This window comes from Eucalyptus grandis, chromosome 3 (assembly GCF_016545825.1).
Source record: "Eucalyptus grandis isolate ANBG69807.140 chromosome 3, ASM1654582v1, whole genome shotgun sequence".
NCBI lineage: Eukaryota > Viridiplantae > Streptophyta > Magnoliopsida > Myrtales > Myrtaceae > Eucalyptus > Eucalyptus grandis.
The window spans coordinates 57,964,970-57,980,878 of record NC_052614.1 but is presented as its reverse complement, the minus strand read 5'-3'; the positions used below and the strand labels follow the sequence as shown (position 1 = coordinate 57,980,878).

The 15,909-nt window shown below is 38.9% G+C and overlaps 1 pseudogene; it reads right to left on the bottom strand.

The window, feature by feature from the left end:
• Window positions 1–8,545, bottom strand: LOC104430897 (annotated as a pseudogene).
• Window positions 8,546–15,909: the final 7,364 nt, after the last annotated feature.

Genomic DNA, 15,909 nt, shown 5'->3' with positions numbered 1-15,909 from the left:
TCACCCGATCAGCTCAGCAGCCCATTTGGACAGCATTTCATCAGAAATCCACGCGTTTTGATTCCCTCCATCTTCATTGCCTTCAAAGTGCTGAGAGTACTGATTCTCAGACATCCTCGTATCCTGCAAATTGAGGTCCATCATCGTGTTTTCCAATGAAATCGTGTCGCCCTCGCGATCTCCTTTCTGACCCTTCCCTTCTACTATTTCCATCATTTTATCTGAAACAACACCTTCTGCATTACACAGCTTACTGTCACAATCCGCATCGTATCGCGGTTCGGCCGCCATGTTCTCGTCCAGGGGCTCGTTCTTCGTGAGCTTGTTATCCTCGCACTTTGAGTTCATCGGTGGGTTGTCGTTCTCTCGGACTAGCTTCTCCTTTATGGTGGTGTTCCAGTAATTCTTTATCTCACTGTCTGTTCGGCCAGGAAGCCTTCCCGCGATAAGAACCCACCTACGAGAAAATAAACCAACACGCGCTAGTGCCAATCTCAATATCGTTCTTGATGGTTTTAATTGGTGATGGGCTTAAGGCCCGTCCGCCCATGCTGGGCCCAAAAGGCCCGGTCCACGGGAATAGGGCCCGTGGATGGGGGAAGGTATAAAAGGGAGGAGAGAGAGAGAACACACCTATTGGCACAATGGACGTACGTTCCTCTCCCTCTCTCCCTCCAACAAGAACAGTACGCTTAAGGTGACGCCGATCTCCCTTTCAAGGCAAATTGACATCATCGGATCAGAATTTCTTCCTCGATTTTCGGCATTGGTGTCTAATCTGTGGCTAACAAGATACGCTCGAATCCGTGGTGTGCTTTATGATCGGTGATACGTGTTTTCCCGGGCTTCGTCTTTCGCATTGTTTTAGGGGTTCGATTTAGTGTCGAATCCAGTTTTCGGGGATCCGTTATTCCCAACATTGGTATCAGAGCCCTAGTTCACGTTTTCCCGACCCGTTTGACGTTTTTTGATTGATTTTTCACAAAAGCAATTCGGCCGTACGGATCAGGGCGAGAAATCTCGACACCCGAGCGTTGTTCGGCCATTTTTCCGAGTTTTCGTAAGTCGAAATCGAATTCTAATGGCATAGGAAGAAATGCGATGTCGAGAAGAGTTTGGCGATACGTTGAGCACTGCCGGGAGACGCCGCACGCGCCCACATGCGTGGCTGGAAGCCGCTGCGCGTGGGCGTGACGCGCCCGGAAGCGCTAGCTCGCCCAGCGCGTGCGGCACACACGCCGGTCGGCGAACCAGCGTGTGCGCCGATGCGTGCCGACGTCAGCATGACGTCACCCAACGGTCGGTAACTGCTGGGATGACGTCAGCGTCGACGACCGTTGGCTGGCCGACGACTCGACCCGACCTGCAGACGCCTGGCATGCGCGCGGCACGTGCCGGCTGACATCTGCGTGACGTCAGCCCGCGCACGCACATGGCACGTGCGGTTGGTTCGTCCGACCCGGCCCGACCAGCCTGATTGGTCCGACGTTTGACGTTCGACGACCGGCGACCGTTGACCGTTGACCGTTGACCGTTGACTTTGACCGTTGACCCGAAAAAAAAAAATAAAAAAAAAAAAGAAAAAGAAAAGAAAAGAGGAATTTGTTTCTTTTTCAATTATGTCTGTGTGGGTTAGATGTAATCCATTTTTTATTCTGCATTTGTTGCATGAATCATGGAAAATTATGTATTTTTCATTTTGTTTATTGTGGATTATAAGTGATCCATTTATTGGTTTTGCATTTATTGCAGGAACTATGATGCGTTATGTAAGGATACCTGCAATCCCGAGAACGGACGAATGAAGAGCTAGACTGAAAAGACTGATGAAAGAGTTAGCTGATTATCGGTGGCATGATGGTGATTTAGTATCACACATGGTCAGGGTCAATCAGATGATACATGAAATCATCTGGAATGGTTATCTTATGCCGGATTTTGAGAAGGTGCCGGTTTTGATAAACACTCTTCCACCTGAATGGCAAGCAGTGTTAGATCGGCTATGGGAGGTCAACGTGGTCTCGGGTGACAAGGGGCTAGTGGTAGCTTTTGTTAGAGAGTACTATAGGATTGAGTTAACCAAAATTTCAACCCTTAGATTGAGCGCCACATGGCGCAGAGTGAATGCGCCTTGGAGGCGACATGAAAGCTCTCCAAAAGTTTTTCCATGGTTGGCAAATGTGCCTTCAAAAATCTCAGATATTTTGACTGATAGATTAGAATGAACATTCCCTAATTATTTCTTAGATTAGTTTGAGATGTTATTGAGTATGAATATCTCTTTCTATGTTGATATTTCTTTTTGGATATATTACTTAGTGTAATGAATTGTTGTATTAGTTGAAAGCATTAATTTTTTTATTGGATATCAATTATCTATTGCTTTCTGTTATTGCTGGTTGCTGTGGGTAATTAGCTGTGGGTAGTTTAGAAGTTTTTTGTAGCTTCATAGAATTGATTTTGCATATGACAATCATATTAATGATAGTTTTAAGTTAGGATTTTTGGAGGATGATTGGAAACGTAGTGACCTTTTGATTCTAAAACCTTACTTGAAATTATTCATTAATATGATGAGTCTGTGCAAAAGGGATGCATAAATGATAGGCATTAATTATTCGTGCATATAAGTCTGATGTGTTCAGATCGATGGTTTCAGCAACTAAGAACGTAATTGCTGATATAAACGGCAACAATTGTGGAATATTGAATCTTGCTGGAAAAGCTAGAAGCACTAGAAGCTCTTGACCATATTATGGAAGATCTAGAGGATGTTGTGCGCCACCTTGAGCTAGCAGAGGACTGCCTATTGGCATTTGAGCCGAAAATAGACATTGGCTATGCTGGTCCTAGCTCAGAAAAGGCTTTGAGCTCTAAACGCAAGCGTATTGATTCGTTCAATATGTGGGAATGCAAAGGATCAAGTCCTTGTTGTAAGAAATCAAGAGTTAACCAACACAAAAGAGGAAAACGTCCTCAAGTGAAGAAAAAGTCAAGTGTGAGGTGTTACAATTGTGACAAGAAAAGGTCACTATGCTCGCAACTGTTGTGAGCCGAAAAAGGTAAACACTTCTTGTACATTTGAGAACTTTGATTATGTGTCAAGTTCTGAATTATTGACTGAACCAATTCTTTGTGAATTGTAGATTCAGGAAAGACAGACCATGTAGTGAAGGATAGAGAATCCTTCGTGAAATTCCGACGATACCGACTGGAACTAAGTGGATCTATGTGGGATATAACTCCAAAAATAAAATTAAAGGGATTGGCACCTGCCAATTGAACATGCGTGGTGGACGCATCTTGTTCCTACATGACGTTCCATATGCTCTAGAGATTCGTCGAAATTTAACGTCTGTTTTGGTGTTGGTTAAACTTATTTTTTTATATGAACTTCCATAATAGATGTGTAGATTTGTATTTGGATACAAACTACTATGATTATGGTCATTTTCTGGATGGTTTCATTATACTATATGTTGACTGTGGTGATGTCAATATTTGTTATTCTATTATTTCACGTCTCCTAATTCATATGATAATGATGTGATTATGTGGCATGCTAGACTTGGTTATATTAGCCAACAATGTATGAATAGACTAGCCAAAAATAGCTTGTTGGGCAATATTGAAAAAGTCGATTTGCCCAGATGTGAGTATTGCCTAGTAGGGAAAACGACAAGGAAACCATTTGGAAAAGATAAAGAGCTGAATTTCCTCTGTATTTAATCTATTATGATGTCTGTGGTTTAATAAATGTGAGAAGAAGGCATGAGGTTGTTTATTTCATCACATTTATAGATGATTATATTTGATTCGGATATGTCTATTTGATTTCTCATAAATCTGAAACATTATGTTGTTTCAAAAGGTTTATGAACTTGGTTGAAAATCAATTAGACAAGAAAATAAAAGCATTGAGATCTGATCGAGGTCGAGAATATTTATATGATGAGTTCAGAAAATTATGTGATGAGAAGGGAATAAAAAGATAGTTGTCTATTCCATATACTCCTCAACAAAATGGTGTTGCGGAGAGAAGAAACAGAACCCTACTGAAAATGGTTAGGTCCATGATGGCGCATGCTAATTTACATATCACTTTTTGGAGTGATGCGTTGTTAACTACTGCCTATATACTTAACTGGGTGCCTTCCAAATCAGTTAGTTCCACTCCATATGAGTTATGGACAGGTAGAAAATCGGACTTAAATTTTCTTAAGCCATGGGGTTGTGCTGCCTATACTTATGAGTCCTCTCACAAGTTTGGGAAATTGGGTCCTAAAGGAAAGAAGAGTATTTTAATGAGATACTCCGAACACTCGAAAGGGTATGTGTTCGTAGGTGAGCAGGAAATTGGGAGTATAACTGAATTTGAATCACGGGATGTCACATTCTTAGTGGATGAATTTCCTAAGAAGGGCGAAATAAGGGAAGATTACTCCCTATTTGAAACCTTGGATCAAGATAATGATATTAGTGGAGTTCGTCCAAGTGGGAGTAATATGAGAAGTGATGAATTGAATTCAACTCATTCTCAATTACAACCACATGATGAGATGATATTGTCATTATTTAATCCGAGTGGGAGCATAATGGGGAATGATGTGCTAAGTGTACAATCTCCCATATAGTGAACAAGTTGCCAAAGTATTCCCCATCGACGTTTTGACATTGAAGGGGAAACTTTTATGATTGCTCCACAAGATAAGGATGAGCCAAGAAATATTAATGAGGCTCTGAATTGCCCTAATAAGGAAAAATAGATTCATGCAATGGAAGAGGAAATGGAGTTAATGAAATCAAACCAAGTCTGGGAACTGGTTGATCTTCCAAAAGGACACAAAGCTATTGGGAACAAGTGGGTTCTCAAAATAAAGCGAAAGGCTGATGGCTAGATAGAAAGGCATAAGGCTCGCCTTGTGGCGAAGGGGTATAATCAACATGAATGAATTGATGATGAAGATACATTTTCTCCTGTAGTTGGATTTACCTCGATTCACATTATTTTGGCTATAGTGGCTAATATAGATCTTGAGTTACATCAAATGGATGTAAAGACTGCTTTCCTTAATGGAAAATTAGAGGAATGAACATATATGGAACAACCTGCTGGTTTCATAGTGAAAGGCCAAGAAGAAAAAGGTATGTCGACTTTTGAGGTCGATATATGGCCTTAAGCAGTCGTTAAGACAATGGTATATATGATTTCATAATGCCATAATGGCATATGATTTTACAATGATAGATGAGGATCATTGTATATATATCAAAAGATCCAAAGATCTATTTGTGATCATATCATTATATATTGATGATATACTAATTGCCGGAAGCAATATGGAGCTTGTCAATACTGTCAAAAGTTAGTTGTTTTTCAATTTTGAATTAAAGGATATGGGATTTTAAACCTATAGACACTCCTATTGCAAAAGGTGAAGGATCGAGCCATAGATTGTGTCCAAGGACTCCATAAGAGAAGGAACAAACGAAATATGTTCCTTATGCTAGTGCTGTTGGGAGCTTGATGTACGCTATGATGTGTACAAGACCTGACATATGTTATGCAGTTGGAATGGTGAGTAGATACCAATCCAATCCAGGTCAAGCTTATTGGAAGGCCATTAAATGAATACTAAGGTATCTAAGGGGGACTGCTGATTATACGTTGAGTTATTATGGAAATGATCTGCAACTCAAAGGCTATTCCGATGCTGATTGGGGAGGAGATTTAAATGAAAGGAAATCTACCTCTGGGTTTGTTTTCTTACCGAATAATGGCACCATATGTTGGAGTAGTAAGAAACAAAAGTGTATAGCCTTGTCCACGATTAAAACTGAGTTCGTGGCATTATCAGCAGCAATATAAGAAGATGTTTGGCTTAAGAGATTTTTTGGATCATTTAGGTGTTATTAGAAGTGCTGCAGATTCATTATTGGTTAATTGTGATAGCCAAGTAGCAAAAATATACACAAAATATCCAAAATATCATGGCAAGACCAAACATATAGATACCAAGTATACTTTTGTCAAGGATATGATTGCATGAAAAGATGTGAACTTAGAGTACATACTACGCATAGAATGGTAGCAGATCCTATGACAAAGCGAATACCTAGAGATGTGTTTTGTGGCCATATGAAATCTCTAGGATTGTGTAGAGGCTGATGTACTGAATATTGTAATTTCCTAAGTGTTCACATTTGATGAATTTGTGTTTTCATCATTGATGCCTATGAATCTTTGTTTGATCTTTATGTATCTTAATGCTCAGTGCATTACTTTAAGTTGAGAAAGTATGTCGGATAGATATAAGATTAGCCCACTCACACGGGTAATTGCCTCTATTTACTGTGTGATAAATATAGATGAGACTGTTTTTAAGCTTATTATCTAGGTGATAATCGAGAGCTCAAGCTTAAAATACGTATGTCGCCTTAACTGGGTGTTAAGATGAGGACATAATACTTACTATGTCCGAAAGTAAAATACCTCACATATTTTACTTTATCTGTCTATGATGCCAGATGTGAGTTCTCATGAATTTTGTGAATGAGTAGATACGTGAACTCAAGTTAGACATTGGGTATGTTTGAACTATCATCTGTACGGTATTGAAAGGTGTAGACATACGCTCCATGGGAAAGGAGTTAATACCGTAATACGTATTTCATACTACGTATGCATGAGACGACCAATAAGAGTGGCAAAAAGTTTGATCTCAACTTTTATGACGTGTGAGACTCTTGAGGAAAAGAGTTCCTCAATTTTTTAGTCCCCTCATGACTCTTACTTATTCTCAAGATTTCTATTTAGTGTTTGCTATCTTAGGATGTTGCCAATGGTCATGAGTTGATTCGATCTAATGGGGCATTTCTAGAAAAGCAAGCTGAACTGAAATTAAGAGTTTGAAGAAAAAAGGAAGATCGATTTTGGAGAATCACATTATAGTTTTGTATTCACCGGTTAACCAATTATGACTGTCTTTGGGATAATCATAATTGTGAATACAATATATATATAAATGTGATCGATCGATCTAGGGACTAAATCTACTCAGGATGTGATGCCCATTATGAGCTGCTATATATTCCTAACAGATGTATGGCAACGAGCTCTCAAAGTATGCTGGTCGCATGGATTATTCACCGGTATGAATGTTGAAGAGAGGTAAAGAGAATCCTGTTCAGCCCACCATGTGCGAGTGGGAGATAATGGTTTTATTTGGTGATGGGCTTAAGGCCCGTCCGCCCATGCTGGGCCCAAAAGGCCCGGCCCATGGGAATAGGGCCCGTGGATGGGGGAAGGTATAAAAGGGAGGAGAGAGAGAGAGAGAACATACCTGTTGGCACAATGAACGTACGTTCCTCTCCCTCTCTCCCTCCAACAAGAACAGTACGCTTAAGGCGACGCCGGTCTCCCTTTCAAGGCAAATTGACATCATCGGATCAGAATTTCTTCCTCGATCTTCGGCATTGGTGTCTAATCTGTGGCTAACAAAGTACGCTCGAATCCGTGGTGTGCTTTACGATCGGTGATACGTGTTTTCCTGGGCTTCGTCTTCTGCATTGTTTTAGGGGTTCGATTTAGTGTCGAATCCGGCTTTCGGGGATCCGTTATTCCCAACAGTTCTTTTGGAACTGAATATGGCTTTGAGAAACAACATGGTCAAGTGTCTCTCTTTGTTTAAAGGAGAATAATATAGCAAATTATCATCACCTTCAATAACTCCACCAAACAAAAAAATATTGAAGGTATGATGAGCTCATCACTCGAAGAGTATAAATACCTGTTGCCCAGGAGCCTATGGAGCCTAATGATGAGCTCTTCTTCTTCAGGTGATATGTTTCCTCTCTTGATATCTGGTCTTTAAGTAATTTAGCCACCGGAGCCTACAGCTCTTTCCACACCTCTTGAGGCCTGCACATCAACTTTATGTATTATTTTCAGTGTTTAGGAGATACAAAACAGGTAAGTATCGGCACTTACTGATAGGATTTATTTTCATAAATGAAGTGCACTTATCCGGAATATATAAAATAAAAGGAGAAATTCTCAGTCCATTTGCTATGTCTAAATAAGTCAGATTCATTGAAAACTATGCAGTGTAATGTCCTATAATTTGAATTTAATGGTAGGACATAAAATAAAACTTATTCATTGGTATGCACACACTGTCACATGCTTGAGTGTTGGAAAACAATATGTTGGACCATATATTCATATTAGAATGGGACTATTTATTTTTCAGCATATTGGGGCACTTATTGAATAGCCGGTATCTATGAAAGTTCAGACATGCACTCCTATTATTCACAGTACGGTTTTTGGACATGTATTTCTCTTTCTTTCCTTATGGCAGTTCGCAAAGAAAAAATAGTAAAATCCTAAAGGTCTCGACTCACCTGTTGCCTTCCAAACTTTGCTCCATCTCCCTTGACCATGAACTTTGACGTAATCGATGAGGATTTTGTCTTCAAGAGCCGACCAAGCTCCTTTCTTGAACTTCAATCCATCTTTACTGGTACTAGGGTTTCTGCCCATGTCTCTCTCTCTCTCTCTCTCACGCACGCACACGCACACTCACACACACACTCACACGCACTCTAATGCTAACTGACTCGAAGATGACTGATTATATAGAGACTGTTTCATGCGCCGTTGATATTGAACACAGCTTGTTATATTAAGTCACTTTGCCCTCGCTGAGAGAAAGAGACGAACGAGGAGTTGTTATCTATAAACAGAACAGCAACCTGCATTAAACAATAATAGATTACTTGGAACGAGAAACCTAGAATCTGGTTTTGAGACAGGCACACACAGTTTTGATATACAATTTGGTAGAGTAAAGATGTGGTTGTGACCAGTAGATATGGTTTACTTATATTTTCAAGAATAGAGAGTTGAACTGTTCGAATGGTCGTTGATTCTTCACTCATGCAGACTTTTTCACGTACTTGCATTCATGCACTACAATCGGTGAATTTTTTAAGGCCAAAGACAAAAGGTTTTAACTAACCTTATCATTTTGATTCCAAGCCGGTTTTAAAAGTAACTTTATGAAATTAATCTCTTTGAGCTAACTAGCAATTCATTCTTGACTCATGGATTACTCAAGCCCAACTTTTTGAAAAGTTGAGACTGGCAAAATTTGAATGATATTCAGACCGAAAAGGAAAAAAAAGGTTTCAGTGATGAGTCTTAATTAGATGATTTGACGTAATCAGTTTGAAATTTGTAGAATTGCTCCAAGGCATTAAACCATAATCTAAGGGAGCCTTGATTCAAGTGGGCACCGTGATATTTAAAACAAACGTAACATAACATCGCGAAGCTTAATCGCAACATATAAATGTAATTAAGTAGTCAAATAATGTTTGTGTTGAACACTACGAATGTAATTAAAACTTGTAAAACCAAAAATCACGAAGTTTTATATTGCTTTAACTGATAGAATCCTAAGCTAGAGTTTTGAGTTTTGAGTTGAAATCTTATTTTTCAATCACCAAGCTATCGCTATTCATAGATAGAAGGCATATCAAGTTACGCTGAAGGTAGAGGTTGAGAAACCAAGTTTGACATAGGCCAATGTTAAACATCAATCTCAAGTCAAGTTTGTGCTGTAAATTGAATAAAATCGACTTGGATTAGTCTGGCCTTCTTTCATATGGATTAAGGACCTCTCATTCGAACCTCCATTGATTTCATTATTACTCGTGTTGGCTTGTTAGGTGCATTACGACCATAATGAGGGGAACCTAGTTAAATCACAACCTCTGTGATCAACCAAACCTCGGATTCTGTCCTTTATGTTGTGTTTTTTTTTTTTGGGTCGAAAATGTTGTGTTTACAGTCACATGTTTCGCCACATTATTATATATAGGAGCCTCGTGCAGCTCAAACAATATTTAATTTCCCCAGCTAAAAGAAAGTATGTTGCCCCATGGTCCAGCGCAAAGGGCGGTTGGCTTATAGAATATAATAGTATCACCTGTATGATTGAAATGAGCACGATCATGTATAAAAGAGAGGTGCACAGACTGTGACTTGACTTAAATTCTTGGCATCATCCAGGTTATCTTTTGGTTTCTGGCCGGTCTAGACAGAGTGATATTACATAGGCTCCTATCTTGTTAGTTGAGACAATTGGAATGGAGGAGGTGTTAAAGACCATGTTATGTATATGCATTTCCTAAAACCTTTTAAGGAAAATCTCTACAGTTGGCACAGTTGTTCAGGCCATTATTTCCAACTCGGAAATTGGAGGTCACTCATTTGGATCCACCAATAGGGTGCAAAATTGTTTAGGTTAGGGCCACCTCTACATTAGTTAAAGATTTGGACGTAATTAGTTCATGAGATTTTAATGGGAAAAAGGCATCCGCAATGTGACATGTGGTCTACAAAAAAAGAAGTATAATTTCATAGCAAGACTAGCATCTTGTACACGTTCCTAATGCATCGTATATTTGGACCCTTTGCTTTGTGAGAAACACTGTAGAAACTGATGTTTGATGAAGTCACTTCTCTCTCAATTTTTTTTTTCATTTTAAGTGCGAACATGTATTTTGCCACCTCATTGTTTAGAGTAAGAGAGTTAGCTACTTAGCTCTCACCCCGATTGAAATCCTCTTGGTAAAGTGAAACTCTTGAAATACTTCATCAAAGCCCTTGTACAACTCCTTAGTTTTATAATGATCCCATCGCTGAAGCCATGGTGGCTCTTTTCAGAAAGTTGAACAATGAAGAAAAAGAAAAATAAGATATCATCAAGTTTTTTTCAAAATGACGTCATTTTGAGTGGAGTCGGACACATCAATTCGCCGGCCATGAGATGTAGGATGCTGCTAATTGGACTGCCACATCAGCAATTTCCTGCATAACTTGTTTTCATGGATTACATTGGGAAATATTTAAAAGATTTAAGACTATATTGGTCAAATTATAAAATTTAAGATTGAATCAACGGCTTACAATAGATTTAGGACTTTTTGGGTCAGGGAAATTCAATGTATAGATGTCCGAGTGTCTTAATTTATTGATGTTGATCAGAAACCAACACTAAAACTGCATAACTTGTCGAACCTCTTAATGCACAAAATTACTTACTTGGCCCAATGTCTGCAAGTATCAAGGAAAATTTGCAAATGAATGAAGTATTGTTCTTTGCACGTTTTATGTATTTTACAAAACTTTCATGAGTCATGAGGCTTGATCTTGATCGTATCGTTCGGTGTGTTATAGATGAAGCAAAATATTTGTTTTTATGGGCTTTTTTGTCTTTTCTATTAGATTTTCTTTTAGGTTAAAAGTGGTATCTTTATATTAACGATGGCAAGACCCTAGCCGTCAAGACGCTGAAAAAGGAAATAGAGAGGCAAGAAAAAGAGAGAAGAAAAAATTGAGTTTTTTCTTGATGGGGGTTCTCAATCTCTTTGTGCCCTGATCTTGAGAGAAGATCGTCATTGTATTCCAACTTTTTTTTGAAGTCTAGTGGATTCGCAGAGTATATCTGCGCGGAGACGTAGCCCAGGTTTGGATAAACTTCGATAACAAATTTTCTGGCGTGTTCACCTGATTCTGTTATTTTATTATTATATTCTGCTTGGTGAATTATTTGCGAACATAATTTTTCTGGAATCGACGTGCGATTTCGTAACAACTGGTATCAGAGCCTAGGTTGGCTAATCGAGAACATCGAGGGTTTTTCGGTGACGTTCGATTGAAAGCAAACAGGATGGCATAAGATAAAATCAGAATCGATAAGTTTAATGGAGATGATTTCGGATGGTGGAAACTACAAATAGAGGATTATCTTTATCAAAAAGATCTCTATGCACCACTTGAGGGTTGGAAACCCGAGATGACGGAAGTGGATCCAACAGTAGAAGCCAGATGGAAAATTCTTGATCGAAAGGCATTAGGTGAGATTCGTCTAGGGTTGACGAAAAAGACAGGGTACCACACCGCGAAAGCAAAAACTACAAAAGAAGCCATGGATATTCTAACGAATATTTATGAGAAGCCATCCACATCAAATAAGGTATCTTTGCTGAAGAAACTGGTTAATATGAAGTTATCTGATAGAGGTTTTGTGACAGAGCATATTAATAGTTTCACGCAGGTCACGGGTCAATTGGAATCCGCATGCATAAATTTAGATATGAAGCTTCAAGCTTTATTATTTTTATGTTCTCTTCCAGAAAGCTACAATACCGCAATGCAGGGAATTTCGAGCACTATGAAGGATGATTGAACTCTTGATGATGCTGTGAGTAGTATCATGGATGAAGAGATGCGAAGGAAAGTCTCAGGTGGAGATAATTTTTCTGCATCTACATCTTCAACAGCACTTGCAGTGGAGAATCGTGGAAGAAGTAAAAGTAGAGGAAATTTCAGCGGGCGTGGCAAATCACAATCAAGGGGTAAGAGATAGGTTGCAAAAGATGAGTGTTGGTTTTGTCACAAAACCAGACACCGAAGGTTTCAAAGTGTGAAGCCTACAAAAAGAAGCAGCAAGATGAGAATCAAGGTGCTAATGTAGTTAGCGATGAATCTTTGTTAGATAATTTGTGTTTGTTTGCAAGGTTTGATTTGACAACGGATAAATGGTTTATTGATTCTAGTGCTTCTTTTCATTGCACCTCGCAAAGAGACATATTTGATGATTATGCCAGTGGAGATTTCGGACAAGTGGTTGTGGGAAACGGCCACATGTGTCCCATTGTTGGGAAAGGAACCGTGACTATGAACATCTCAGGTGGAGGACGTCTAGTTTTGTGTGAAACTAGGCATATTCCGAAATTAAAGAAAAATCTGATTTCAACCAGTAAACTTGATCAAGAAGGTTTAGTATTAATCTTTGACTGCGGAGAGTGGAAGATAACCTTAGAGGTAAGAGTAATAGCAAAGGAAAAGCGTACGGGTACACTTTACCTTCTCCAAGGAGACAATATCAGTAATATGGTTGCAACTACAATGGCTACAGGTAATTTATCTACTCTTTGGCATTATCGTTTTGGACATCTTGGTGAAAAAGGTGTAAAGCAGTTACACTCGAGAAAATTACTCCCAAGTTTGCAAAAAGTTGAGTAAGTTTTTTTGTGAGAGTTGCATTTATGGAAACCAGAAGGTTGTTAGTTTTCAATTGAATGTGCGACAAAATAAAGGCCATAAGCTAGAGTTGGTTCATACTGATGTATGGGGACCTGCTCAGGAACTCTCTTATGGTGGTAAGAGATATTTTGTCACATTCATTGATGATGCAATAAGGAAGACTTAGGTCTATGTTCTTAAAGAAAAATTAGGAGTATTTGGGATGTTCAGAATGTGGAAGACCATGGTAGAAAAAGAAACAGGTTATCAGATTAAAGCTCTGAAATCTGATAATGGTGGTGAATACACAAGTAAGAAATTTGTAGAACATCTAAGTCGAGAGGGCATACACGAGTTAAAGACTGTTCCTAGAACTCCTCAAGAGAACGGTGTAGTTGAAAGAATGAACATGACTATTCTAGAACGTGCGAGATGCATGAGGCTACACGCGAGTCTCCCGCTACACTTATGGGCTGCCACAGTTGATGCAGCTGTTTATCTTATTAACAGAAGTCCATCTAGTGCGTTGGATGGAGAAATACCACAAGAGCGGTGGTTAGGTAAAAAGATTAATTATTCACATCTAAAGGTGTTTGGTTGTATTGCATATGCTTTGATTGACAAGGAGGATAGGAAAAAGCTTGATGCTAAGTCCCAGAAGTGCGTCTTTATCGGATACGGTGGCGACGAGTATGGCTATAGGCTTTAGGATTATGAGAATAACAAAATCATTCGCAGTCGCAATGTGGTATTCCATGAAGAAAAGATGTACAAGGATCATTAGACAGAGACAGAGCATGAGAAGGTAGTAGAACCAGAGTATGTTGAATTAGAGACAATGCCTGTGAAGATGTTTCAAGTAAATCAAAGTGCACTTGAAAGAGAGGTTCAAGATGAGCCTATTATCAGTGAAGAGGTAGTTCAAGAAGAACGCAGTGATTCGGAGCAAACGAATGACCTTGAAGTACCTGTCTTGAGAAGGTCTACACGTGTGAGAAAGCCAAAGGTAATTTTTGATCCATAAGCTAATATTGTTGAGCCATGTCTTATATACATATTCAGGGAAACCAGAGACTTGCAATGAGGCAAAGGCAGACACGTCTCACTTGTAGTGGGAGTGTGCTATGAAAGACGAGATGAGCTTGTTACTTCATAACAAAACTTGGGAGTTGACCAAGTTGCCCATAAGTAAAAAAGCTTTATTAAACAAATAGGTGTACATGATTAAGAATGAAGCAAATGGTAGTATTAGATACAAGGCGAGACTTGTAGTCAATGGCTGTTCTAAAAAAGAAGGGATCGACTACTCCGAGATATTTTCACCTGTAGTGAAAATGACATCAATTAGAGTTCTGTTGAGTATAGTTGCAGTGGATGATCTTCATCTTGAGCAGTTAGATGTAAAAACAACGTTTTTACACGGTAGCTTAGATGAAGAACTATACATGGCACAACCTAAAGATTTTGAAGTCACAGGTAAGGAGCACATGGTATGTCGCTTGAAGAAAAGCTTGTATGGCTTGAAACAAGTTCCGCGACAATGGTACCTAAAATTTGATGGTTTCATGCAAGAAAAAGGATTTGCACACTATGAGTATGATCATTGTGTTTATTTTTGCAAATATGATAATGGTGACATTGTGTATCTATTTTTATATGTGGATGACATGCTGGTGGCTAGTTCCAATATGAAGAGAATTGTAGAAGTGAAAAATATGTTATCATCATAGTTTGCTATGAAAGACTTGGGAGAGGCCAAGAATATTTTAGGCATGAAAATCATCAAGGACAAGAAAAATAAGAAATTATGGTTGTCGCAGGAAGACTATGTGAACAAGGTGTTAAAGAGATTTAACATGGACAAAGCAAAACAGGTTGCAACTCCTCTAGCAAGTCACTTCAAACTTTCAAAGGATATGTGTCCAAGCACTCGAGCTTTGAAAGATGAGATAGCGGTAATTCCATATGCATCGGCAGTAAGGAGTTTGATGTATGCCATGGTGAGCACGAGACCAGACATTGCACAAGCAGTGAGAGTTGTGAGTCAATATATGCAGAACCCAGGCAGAGAGCATTGGAATGCAGTTAAATGGATATTGAGATATCTAGCAGGTACTTCCAATTATTCACTTTATTATGGTGGTACATCTCTAGAGTTGTAGGGTTATGTAGATGTAGATTATTTGGGTGATCGAGATAGTGGTAAGAGTACCACTGGATATGTCTTTACAGTTACAGGTACAGTAGTGAGGTGGGTGTCTCAATTACAAAAGTAGTGGCTTTATCTACAACAGAGGCAGAATACGTGGCGATCACAGAAGCCTCCAAGGAAATCATGTGGTTACAAAATTACATGGAGGAGTTACATCGAAAACAGTCAATCAGTACACTGTGGAGTGATAGTCAAAGTGTAGTACACTTAGCAAAGAAAGTAGCTTATCACTCAAGGACTAGACATATCAAGAAACATTATCACTTTATCAGGTCAGCATTAAAAGATAATGAGTTAAAGTTACAGAAGATTGATGGCTCGAAGAATCCAGCTGACATGTTGACCAAGGTAGTAGATAAAGAGAAGCATATTTTCTGTATTACTACCATTGGTATTACTCCATGTTGATTGATAATGAGTATCGTAGAGGCAAAAGTTTTTCAACTACTATTTTTTGAAGAAGATGAATACAAAGTTGCTTGGTACTTGGGTATATTTGTCTTCAAGTGGGAGATTGTTATAGATGAAACCAAATATTTATTTTTAGGGGCTTTTTTGTCTTTTCCATTAGATTTCCTTTTAGGTTAAAAGTGGAATC